The following is a 10,044-nucleotide window of genomic DNA, read 5'->3' as shown; positions in this document are numbered from 1 at the left end:
CATTGTCAGCGCGCAGCATCATCGTCCTCGGCGACGAGGCCAAGAGCCACTTCTCCAGCTTATATTTTTGAACAGCTGCTGCCGCAACAGCTAGAAGAACATCGTCATTAGTCATCACTTTGTTGTGATCAGAGGAAGGAAGTTCAATGTTGTTATCACTTATTTCTGCAGCAAAGGCAGATGGCACAACCACCACTAGCGCCGCCAGTGTAGCCACCATCACCACCACCAAACTGCTAACCTTAGTACTCTCCATGTTTCTCTCTCGATCTCGATCTCTCACTATATATATGATGTTATATAGCAATGTATAACTGATATATATCTGAGTAGTAGTGTGTGTTTGTTCGTTTGGCTTTGCTTCCATTTTATAGCCTCAGTTACTAATACTATTTAGCCTATATAGCTCTACCAATTTTAATATAATATTTATATCTTACTCAAGATAAGCATGTGTTATATATATAAAACATATTCCATCATTTTGTCAAATTATTAACATAATTAACTTATATATATATATATCACATGGACCATGCGTATATATTTTGTATTGGATATTATATATACTTTTTCTTATTATATAGAGAGTTATCACTACAACATTTTGCATTATATATCACATTTGTAAATGACTTTTTTAAAAAAGTGTTATTGTTTTAAACAACTAAGGCGGGATCCAATTACATATTCAACATTGGGCTGTAATATATAATATTTACTATTGGCCTCTTTTACTGTAGAAACTAGAAAAGTAACGAGATCTCCGATTTCATCTTCTCCGTCCTTACTAGCGGTCACTCTTCTGCTCTTCCGATCATAATATACCTCTTCCTCCAATGCCGATTTATCCAATTTCATCTCCCTTTGGTGTCTCCTGTAGACCTCCGGCCTCCTCAGTCCGCCAGCCGGATCGGCTGTTCTTGTCGTCGGACCATTGTTGCGGTCGCATCTCGGCATTTCCTACTCCCTTGCACAGCTGCTGTCGCGACTAGTGTTGCTGTGGTCGTCTCTCTTCTTCATTCACCATCGCTCGTTGTCAAGAAATTTGTATGTGTTTAGGATTTTTCTCATGTCAGTTAGATCATATTTTCCATTTTGGGGGTAAATTCTTGTGTTAAGATTGGAGATTAGTTCAATATGTATTCTTAGTCTCCATTGGATTTATTTTACTTGAGATTAAATTTCTTACAAAAAAATCCACACATAAATAAATTTTATCAATCTCTGATTTAGAAAATCTCCTAGAGTTTAATAAATTTAGTAGTTTATATCTTGCTTAGTTTCTAGTTTCTTTCTTCTAAACAATTGTGAGAAGATTCATTTGGTTTCACCTCACCTATTCTGCTCAATATTTTACATTTCTATTGCACTGAAGGTGTTTGAAAAAATTACTTATTGAATGACACAAGGATAACATATTTTTCTTTGTTTCGGTTGACCAAAAAACAGAGCATAAAAAAAACAGAGCACAGAGTCATCCACTGTTGTGCATAAGATGGAAAGTGGTGAGCAAGTCACTTAGAAAATAACTTCAATGGAAAAGAAGAGGAAAATCCCAAACGAGTTCCCTAATCGAAGGTATAATTTTTATGATATATTATTTTCTTTCTACATTTGGGTTCTCCACAATTTATTAGATGTATATCATTTAATTCATGTTATAATATAATATGGGCTACGTATTGTTCTGCTATACGATCACCATGCAAGAGGATAAAAGCATAAAAGTTGTGCTTACTCTGTATGTCACAAGCCTTGTAGAGAGGGTAAGAACTATTATTGTTGTATTAGCAGTAATAATTATGATGATGATGATGATGATGATGGTTACCTGTATCTTCTTTATTATAAATGTTTAATTAATTAAAGGAGAAAACAAATCTAAAGCATAGCTTAATATCCTGTTCCTACTAGTCTTTAGGCATGGACTGTGTTATTTATTGTAATAAATTCGATATAATTGTCAGCATGCATGCTATATATATATATATCTTTCTTTTTCTTTTTCTTCTTCGTCCACCTTCTTCTAATCCCATGCACAAACAAAATGTGACCATAAATGGTCGACATAATACGTACGTACATATATATATATATACTTGATCAATACGTATATATGTATATATATATATATATACTTGATCAATGTATATTAATTTGTCACAACTGATCAGGGAAACACCCAAAATAATGGTGGTTCAGATTTTCTTGCCTATAATTTTGGGGGACCAAAGGAGGCAAAGGATTCTGATACATTTTAGTTTGTAACATTAATTGTTTCAGCACTGTGAGAATAAAGAAGCATTCTATTTTGTTGACTAATTATTATAATTGACATGGCAGATTTTGTGTTGACAGGATTATACTGGTGAAGATGTCAATGTTGATAACTTTTTCGCGGCTATCCTCGGAAATAAAACTGCCATCAAAGGGGGTAGTGGGAAGGTTGTAGATAGTAGTCCAAATGATCATATCTTTGTCTACTACTCTGATCATGGTGGTCCTGGAGTTCTTGGTTTGTAGTTCTCTATTCTATGAAATCAACTTCTGTTAGTTCCTGTTTTTACCTGCTTTATTCTATTAGTTGGTTATAGATCAAACTGATAGTATTGTTTGTCTCTTTTGTTTTTCTCCTCCCTTAAATTTTTGAATGTTAACATGATTTTCGAAAGATGGTATTTAGTTGTAGGCCTGGGATTTATTGTCTTGTTCAACCTGACTATTTTTACAATTTGTCATCGTGGTTTTAAGCAGTAGTTTCAATTTAAGATTTGTGTGGCTCTTGTGTTAAGCAGTATCAGTATTAGTACTGACTTATAGATTTAATGACAAACTGTACAATGGCTCCTTGAAAGTTTGAAGTATGACTGGATGTTTGTTCACAGTTATTATATTAACTTGACCCACGATTCAGTATGATCAGATCTGTTGCATGATGAAGACGGTACTTATATTCTTATTTGTTTATTTATTTTCTTAATAGGAATGCCTACTTATCCTTACCTTTCTGCCGATGATCTGAATGAAGTTTTAAAATAGAAGCATGCTTCAGGGACCTACGAAAGCTTGGTAAGCTACTAATTCTTATTTGATGCATGTCTGATGCTGTTTGCATCAATTTTGGTAAAAAAATTTATGCTTTGGCAGTAGGACTAATATAAATTTTGCAGGTATTTTATCTTGAGGCTTGTGAATCTGGAAGTATCTTCGAAGGTATTCTCCCTGAGGGTTTGAATATCTATGCAACCACTGCTTCAAATGCAGAGGAAAGCAGTTGGGGTACTTACTGCCCTGGAGAGTATCCCAGTCCTCCGCCGGAATACGAAACCTGTTTGGGCGACTTGTACAGTGTTGCTTGGATGGAAGACAGGTATTTTAAGCATTTGCAATTGTAATATTGAGAAAAAACAGAAGCTTAGTATTCGGTTTACTTTGTTTTATCCTTGGATTCTTAACACAGTGGTCAAAAGCACAGATGATTTATACAGAAAGAAGTTTTGTCATATGATGAAATTATGTATACACTGTTATCTGTCCTTGAAGTTAGAGTGTATTGATTAGATGGATTTGGTTGTATTAGAAGTGGATGATGACTTTATGTTAGAGCTGAATCTGTTTAATCTATATTAACAAAAGGAAAAGGTTCTTTCTCATGTTTAATTACTTATATTTTCCTGACTGAAGATTAACAATCTGATATTGTGGGCAGTGACGTACACAATCTGCGGACGGAAACTTTGCATCAGCAGTATGAACTGGTGAGAACTCCCTCCTAAGCTTGCTGTCAGAGGAAATGTAGTATTGCTTTTCATATCGATATGCTAATATTTACTAGAGTGAAAGAAAATGGTGGACTATTCAACAAGCCCTTTCTTTCAGTATCATTGATGATGCCAAAGTGACGTGATTGTGTTTTGTTGGTATTATCAGGTTAAGAAGAGCACATCCAGTGACAATTCTGCTTATGGGTCTCATGTGATGCAATATGGGGATATTGGGATTAGCAAAGACAGTCTCTTCAATTATATTGGTACAAATCCCGCAAATGAAAATGACTAAGTGTAATAAATTTTAATACTCCATTCGTTAAAAGTACATTTTATATTTATGTATATAATATATCATATTAGATCAAGTTGCATTGTGGAATTCATGATATTAGACTCTAGTAGTTATTATTGGATTTTGATTTTTTATTATTTTTGCTGTAACTTGTTTAGATAATATTTGAGACCATCTGACTTCTTGGTCCTTTCAGAACTAGTTATCTTGTTGCTCTGAAACTTGAGTTGCTTGCTTCTAATCTTCAGATTTTATTGCATATTATATCTGGTGAATAAAATTAGAGTTAGTCTGATATTGGTTTTATTTATGTTGGATTTTGGGCCCATGAGATGCCTTTCATTTTCACACATTCTATCTTGGCCCTAGAATTGCTCTCTTCCTCCTTGATGTCTCTCTTTGCTAGGGCCCTTTGTAGTTCTAATGGCAGTTTTATTGACAGGAATGTCCAAAGCTTTCTCAAATATTCCACCACTCTTCCAAACCTTTACGGTATTGCCTATGTGAACTCTTTCTCTCTCTCCCTTTCTTTCGATTTTGTTTGGGTAATTTGATTTGTATTGTTGATTTCAGTGGTAGAGGGATTTGATTCAATGGCTCTCACTTCATGACCATCACGGGTACCTGCAAAGCTATTCTTATGATATACTCCATTGATGTCATATTAGAATTTTAAGGTCTATGCTACTTTATTCACTCCAATCGTGCTAAGGATTTCGTGGATGACCAAGTGTATTTGATCGACTCCTGAGGATGACCACTAGAGCGACTCCAATACTATAACGGACGATATCGATGTCGCCGAAGTCATAGGAGATGAAGTGCAAAGAAGAATGTCATCCATGACTATTGGTGCTATTGGTTCGTTGGTCGTGAAACATGGAAGTTTTTTTAAAATTTTAGCAAAAAGTCTTAGCTAGAATTTTATCATGATGACTTTGATTCTCTAAACTCTACTTTTTGAAAGTTATTCACTTCTTAAGTGAAACATGTATTTGGACCGAGTTAACTAATATGATGGTATTGACATTTTTGTAAATCTAATGTTTTTTTTATTATATTGTTATCAAGGTACCAAAAATAAATTTTATTAAAATATAATATAAATAAAAAAATATTTAAACAAAAATAAGAACTATAATAAAAAGTTATCATTAATATAATATAACATGCCCAAAATGTTATAAAAGAATCTATAATAACATTTTTTATAACACTTAAACAGTATCATGAAATAAGCATAACGTTTGACTCTTGAAAAAATATTTATAAGCTTGATAAATAGATATTGTATGTATTTTATAACAAAGAAAAATTGTTATGGAATAGTTAATTATAACACTATTGATAACACTTGAAAATTATCATAAAAGTGTCCAGACTTTTAATAACATGGGCTATGTTAGCATTTGGTAAAATGTTATAAAATGTTTTTGATAGCACTTTTTCAGAGTTATGCATAATGTTTTTTGTTGTAGTGTATGTTAGAAACGAAACGTTATATATATATATATATAAATATATAATTATTTTCAACCATATGGTTTAAAATTTTAAAATGACACTAGCCTCGTTTAAAAATATCATTTCAGTTGATCAAATAATTTCAAGCCAAAGCGTGGCTCTTTTTTATATGTCTTCATCATGCCCCAAACAATTAATGAACGTACAAAACAAAAAATCTTGCCTAATTTGTCACACCAATCTCGGCGGGCCCATCTGTCCGTCGAGAGCGGCATTCACCCACGAGCCCACCAAAATGGGCTAAAAAGCAAATTAGCCCTCAAATCAGACATTATTTAGATAAATGTCTCTCTTTAAAACATAATCAATAAATGACCCATTTCAACAAATTAATATAGTGAATTCCATATGTGTCATTCCCTCTTTAACCAAGGGTAAACCCTAATTTTCACCTTTCATCTCCTCTCCAGTCTCATAGTTGAATCTCTGCTCCAACCACCATCATCGCCAAAAACGAAGCTAAGCTCTGACGTAGCCTTTGTCGAAGACTAAAGCTAAGCAGCTCACCTCCACCTTTGTTGAATTATCTAAGCTCTCTGTAAGTTCTTTCTCTCAATGTCTCTTTATCTCTTCATTTATTATTTTCTTCAGATTTTCTTCGTTGACCATTAGTTGAGCTATTTGGCATTTTCTTTATCTCTTTGATCTGATTGCTTGGTTCTAGGCATGCTTGATTATTTCATGATATTCTTCTTGTGACATAATTCCAGAAAGATTGAATACCTTAAAAAAAATTATCAAACAAGAGACTTTCTATAATTTTTTTAATAATAGTATATTTGTCTTGTGCTCTTTTTTGTTTTCTGGTATATGTACTTTGAATAATGGTATATTTGTCTTGCTTTTTTGTATTTTTTGGTATATGTATTTTCAATAATGATATATTTATCTTATTCTCTTTTTTATTTTTTGGTTATGTATTTTGAAGGATGATATATTTGTCTTGTGATCTTTTTATTTTTTGGTATATGTGTTATACCCAAAAAATTGGAAGATGCATCCTAGGAGACTAAGGGGAGTGCATTCTAGGAGAGTTAAGGGGAATGGTCCTAGGAGACTCCAAGGAGGATGTGGTCCTAGGAGACCCCAAGAGAGTGATCCTAGGAGAACCATGGATGAGGTCCGAGGAGAACTCAAGAAAGTGGTCTTAAGAGACCCCCAAGGAGAAAGTGGTCCTAGGAGACCCCAAGGGTGTGTAGGAGGTAAGCCTCCCAAGGTTTTCTAAGTGTTGGCTCGAGCGTGTCCAAGGTAAGTAGCTAAGGAGGAGGAGTCTCATGCAAGAGGAAGGAGACTTAGATTTTGGTAAGGAGAGCCTATACAATGTTCGATCAGACATGTTTGGGAGATGCTAAAGGAGAATGCCTTGAACTTGTCCAAGGTGAGATGTTATGGAGGAGGTTGCCTCAATGTTGTCCAAGGTGAGGCACCAAGGAGGTTGCCTCAATGTTGTCCAAGGTGAGGTGCCAAGGAGGTTGCCCCAATGTTGTCCAAGGTGAGATGCCAAGGATGTTGCCTCGGACCACCTTGGTCCGAGGAGAAGCTAAGGAGATTGGTTCAAGGAGGAACATGGCATGCTAGAGGAGAGTGCCATGTTAGAGGAGAGAAGTGCATGTCCTACCACCATGCACGCTCAACCCACAAAAACATGTCCTACCACCATGCATATCCTACCACCATGCATGTTCAACCAGCACTTGCATGGGTAGTGAGTAGGAGGTGGACCAACTAGCTAGAGGAGACTAAGTCAGACACAACTCCAACAACATACGCAAGAATCTCTCATTCTTCCCACAAATGGGGGGTTTGTTACATTTCGAATTTTGAATGTTTAAATGTAATAAATATAATAAAATATCCTTATCATAAGGGGATATCAGTTGAGGATCCGAGGCCTATAAATAGAGAGTTTATGGGATGAGAGAGGGACTTCCTTCTGCTTCTTCTTTCTAGAGAGAGAAAATTGGGATTGTCTATTCTAGAGAGAGAAAGTGCTGAAATAATAGAGAATTCTTGTATTTTTGCAATCTGTACTGAAGAAACTCAGTTGGCTCAGTCCATCTGATCTTGAGTACGGATCTATAAATCACAACTCTAAGTGGATTAGGCTATTACCGACAATCTTTGCTGAACCACTATAAAAATCTCTTGTGTTATTTACTTTTCTTGTTTATACCGTCTGTTGTCGTTTTTATTTCTCTTGAAGGCTTGTCGTTATTGACGTTCTCACGTCGTTGGCTAAAAACGCAGTCAACAATATGTATATTTTGAATAATGGTATATATATTTTGAATAATCGTATATGTATTTTCTAGTACATGTATTTTGATATATTTGTCTTGTGATCTTTTTATTTTCTGGTATATGTATTTTGAATAATGATATATATATTTTGAATAATGGTATATGTATTTTCTAGTATATGTATTTTGAAGGATGATATATTTGCCTTGTGATCTTTTTATTTTCTGGTATATGTATTTTGAATAATGGTATATATATTTTGAATAATGGTATAATGATTTTCTAGTATATGTATTTTGAAGGATGATATATTTGTCTTGTGATCTTTTTATTTTTTGGTATATGTATTTTGAAGGATGATATATTTGTCTTGTGATCTTTTTATTTTCTGGTATATGTATTTTGAATAATGGTATATGTATTTTAAATAATAGTATATGTATTTTCTAGTATATGTATTTTGAATAATGGTATATTTTTCTTGTGCTCTTTTTATTTTATGGTATATGTATTTTGAATAATGGTATATATATTTTGAATAATGGTATATGTATTTTCTAGTATATGTATTTTGAAGGATGGTATATTTTTCTTGTGATCTTTTTATTTTCTGGTATATGTATTTTGAATAATGGTATATTTTTCTTGTGCTCTTTTTATTTTCTGGTATATGTATTTTGAAAGATGGTAAATTTTACTTGTGCTCTTTTTTTTGTATGTCTTTTGATGAATGATATATTTGTCTTGCTCCTTTTTATTTTCTTGTATATGTTTCTTAAAGAACGGTATATTTGTCATGTTTTCTTCCATGCATCTATCTTAATAGATGCATTTAATAATATTAATTTATTGTTCTTTCAGCATATGGATGTTGTGTTCTATTATTTGCGTAAAAAATTTAGACATAATAACGCAAGGTGCACAACAATGGATGCCATATGTGATCACTACATCAACAAAGTTTGGGAGACATATATCAACAATCCAAGCAACTCAGTATATATGGAATAAGCAATTTATATAAGATCGCATGAATGGGAATTATCAATTCAATATATAAGGAAGAGAAATAAATATTCATTTCAATTTATATAATATCACCAATCAAGTTATATATATTCGAGCAATTAATTTAGCAAGAACACTTCAGTTTATATATTATTACAAATAGTCTCTAAACCATTTACACAGGAAAATGGGTATACTAATAAAAAAGAAAAACAAAAAATATTGAAAAGGAAGAGAAATACCTCTAGATTTGTGGAAAAATGGAAGAATGATCCGAAATATTGGATGATGGCCTAAAGAAAGCAAATATAGTCTAATTTTTGTTTCAAAACACTGAAAAGAAAATGGAAAATGCTGTAAAGATGGAGAGGGAAATATGAAACAAGTGAAAGTTAACCAAATATTCTTCTTTACCGGAAAAAATGGAGGAAGGTAGATTGAGATTCAATTGTCGGCGACCACAGAAGGAAACAGTCGACTTCTCCCTCTCCTTCTCCTTCTCGTTGTTTTTTTTTTTTTTTTTGGCTGAGAAATTTTTTGGTAGTATCACTCTCATTCACGTTGTTTTGCTGAGAAATATGATAGAAATGATACAAAAGGGGTAATTTAGTAAATTAATGATCTAAAATGCCATTTTTCTACCATTTTTAAAATGGGGACATTGAGCTTCAAATGCACTTAATTTGGGCCATTTGTTATAAATTCTCCCACCAAAATAGCAAAAGAAAAAGAAAAAAAAATTAACGTCAAACCCTATTTCGGCGGGCCCATTAAGCCATCGACATAGGCCTCACGAAAACAAAACCCAGCAGCCCCGAACCCTAAATGCCATTTCCTATCTTTTTGTTTTCTTTTCTTTCCCCTTTCTTCTTCCCTATATTCTCCCGCACGCCCCATTTCTCATACTAGCCCCAAAAATCACCATTTTTATGTCTAAGTTCAAGTTTTTTGCCACCATTTCATCAAACATCAATGATTAGCTTTGGGTATTTGCTAATGGTAAGTTATTTTATGTTTTTGTCCTAATTTCTTAATTTTTTTACTTTGAAAAAAGTAAGTGAAAATTAACAAATTTTAGTTTTTTGTTTGTATGTTATAGGTTTATATAGTTTGGATAATCTTCATACAACACTAGAGGAATTTGAAAAATTACTTTGAAGCTTTATTTTGCTAAAATTTCATTTTTATTTTGGTCAAAATGGGTTT

General features: G+C 33.2%; 1 long non-coding RNA gene across 3 annotated transcripts; it reads left to right on the top strand.

Moving 5' to 3' along the window:
* The first annotated feature begins 764 nt into the window (after window positions 1-764).
* Window positions 765-5,104, top strand: LOC133829654 (uncharacterized). Of its 3 annotated transcripts, none has more exons than XR_009891846.1 (9): window positions 765-1,050; window positions 1,453-1,581; window positions 2,347-2,518; window positions 2,987-3,072; window positions 3,174-3,373; window positions 3,713-3,761; window positions 3,934-4,064; window positions 4,508-4,557; window positions 4,639-5,104. It is a non-coding gene; the product is annotated as an uncharacterized LOC133829654 (long non-coding RNA). The 3 variants fall into 3 exon arrangements; XR_009891844.1 differs by having other exon boundaries at window positions 766-1,050; window positions 2,362-2,518; XR_009891845.1 differs by having other exon boundaries at window positions 767-1,050; window positions 2,362-2,518; window positions 3,934-4,033.
* Window positions 5,105-10,044: the final 4,940 nt, after the last annotated feature.

This window comes from Humulus lupulus, chromosome 4, assembly GCF_963169125.1.
Source record: "Humulus lupulus chromosome 4, drHumLupu1.1, whole genome shotgun sequence".
NCBI classification, from domain to species: Eukaryota; Viridiplantae; Streptophyta; class Magnoliopsida; order Rosales; family Cannabaceae; genus Humulus; species Humulus lupulus.
The sequence above is the reverse complement of the archived record's forward strand: the minus strand, read 5'-3'. Positions and strand labels throughout refer to the sequence as shown.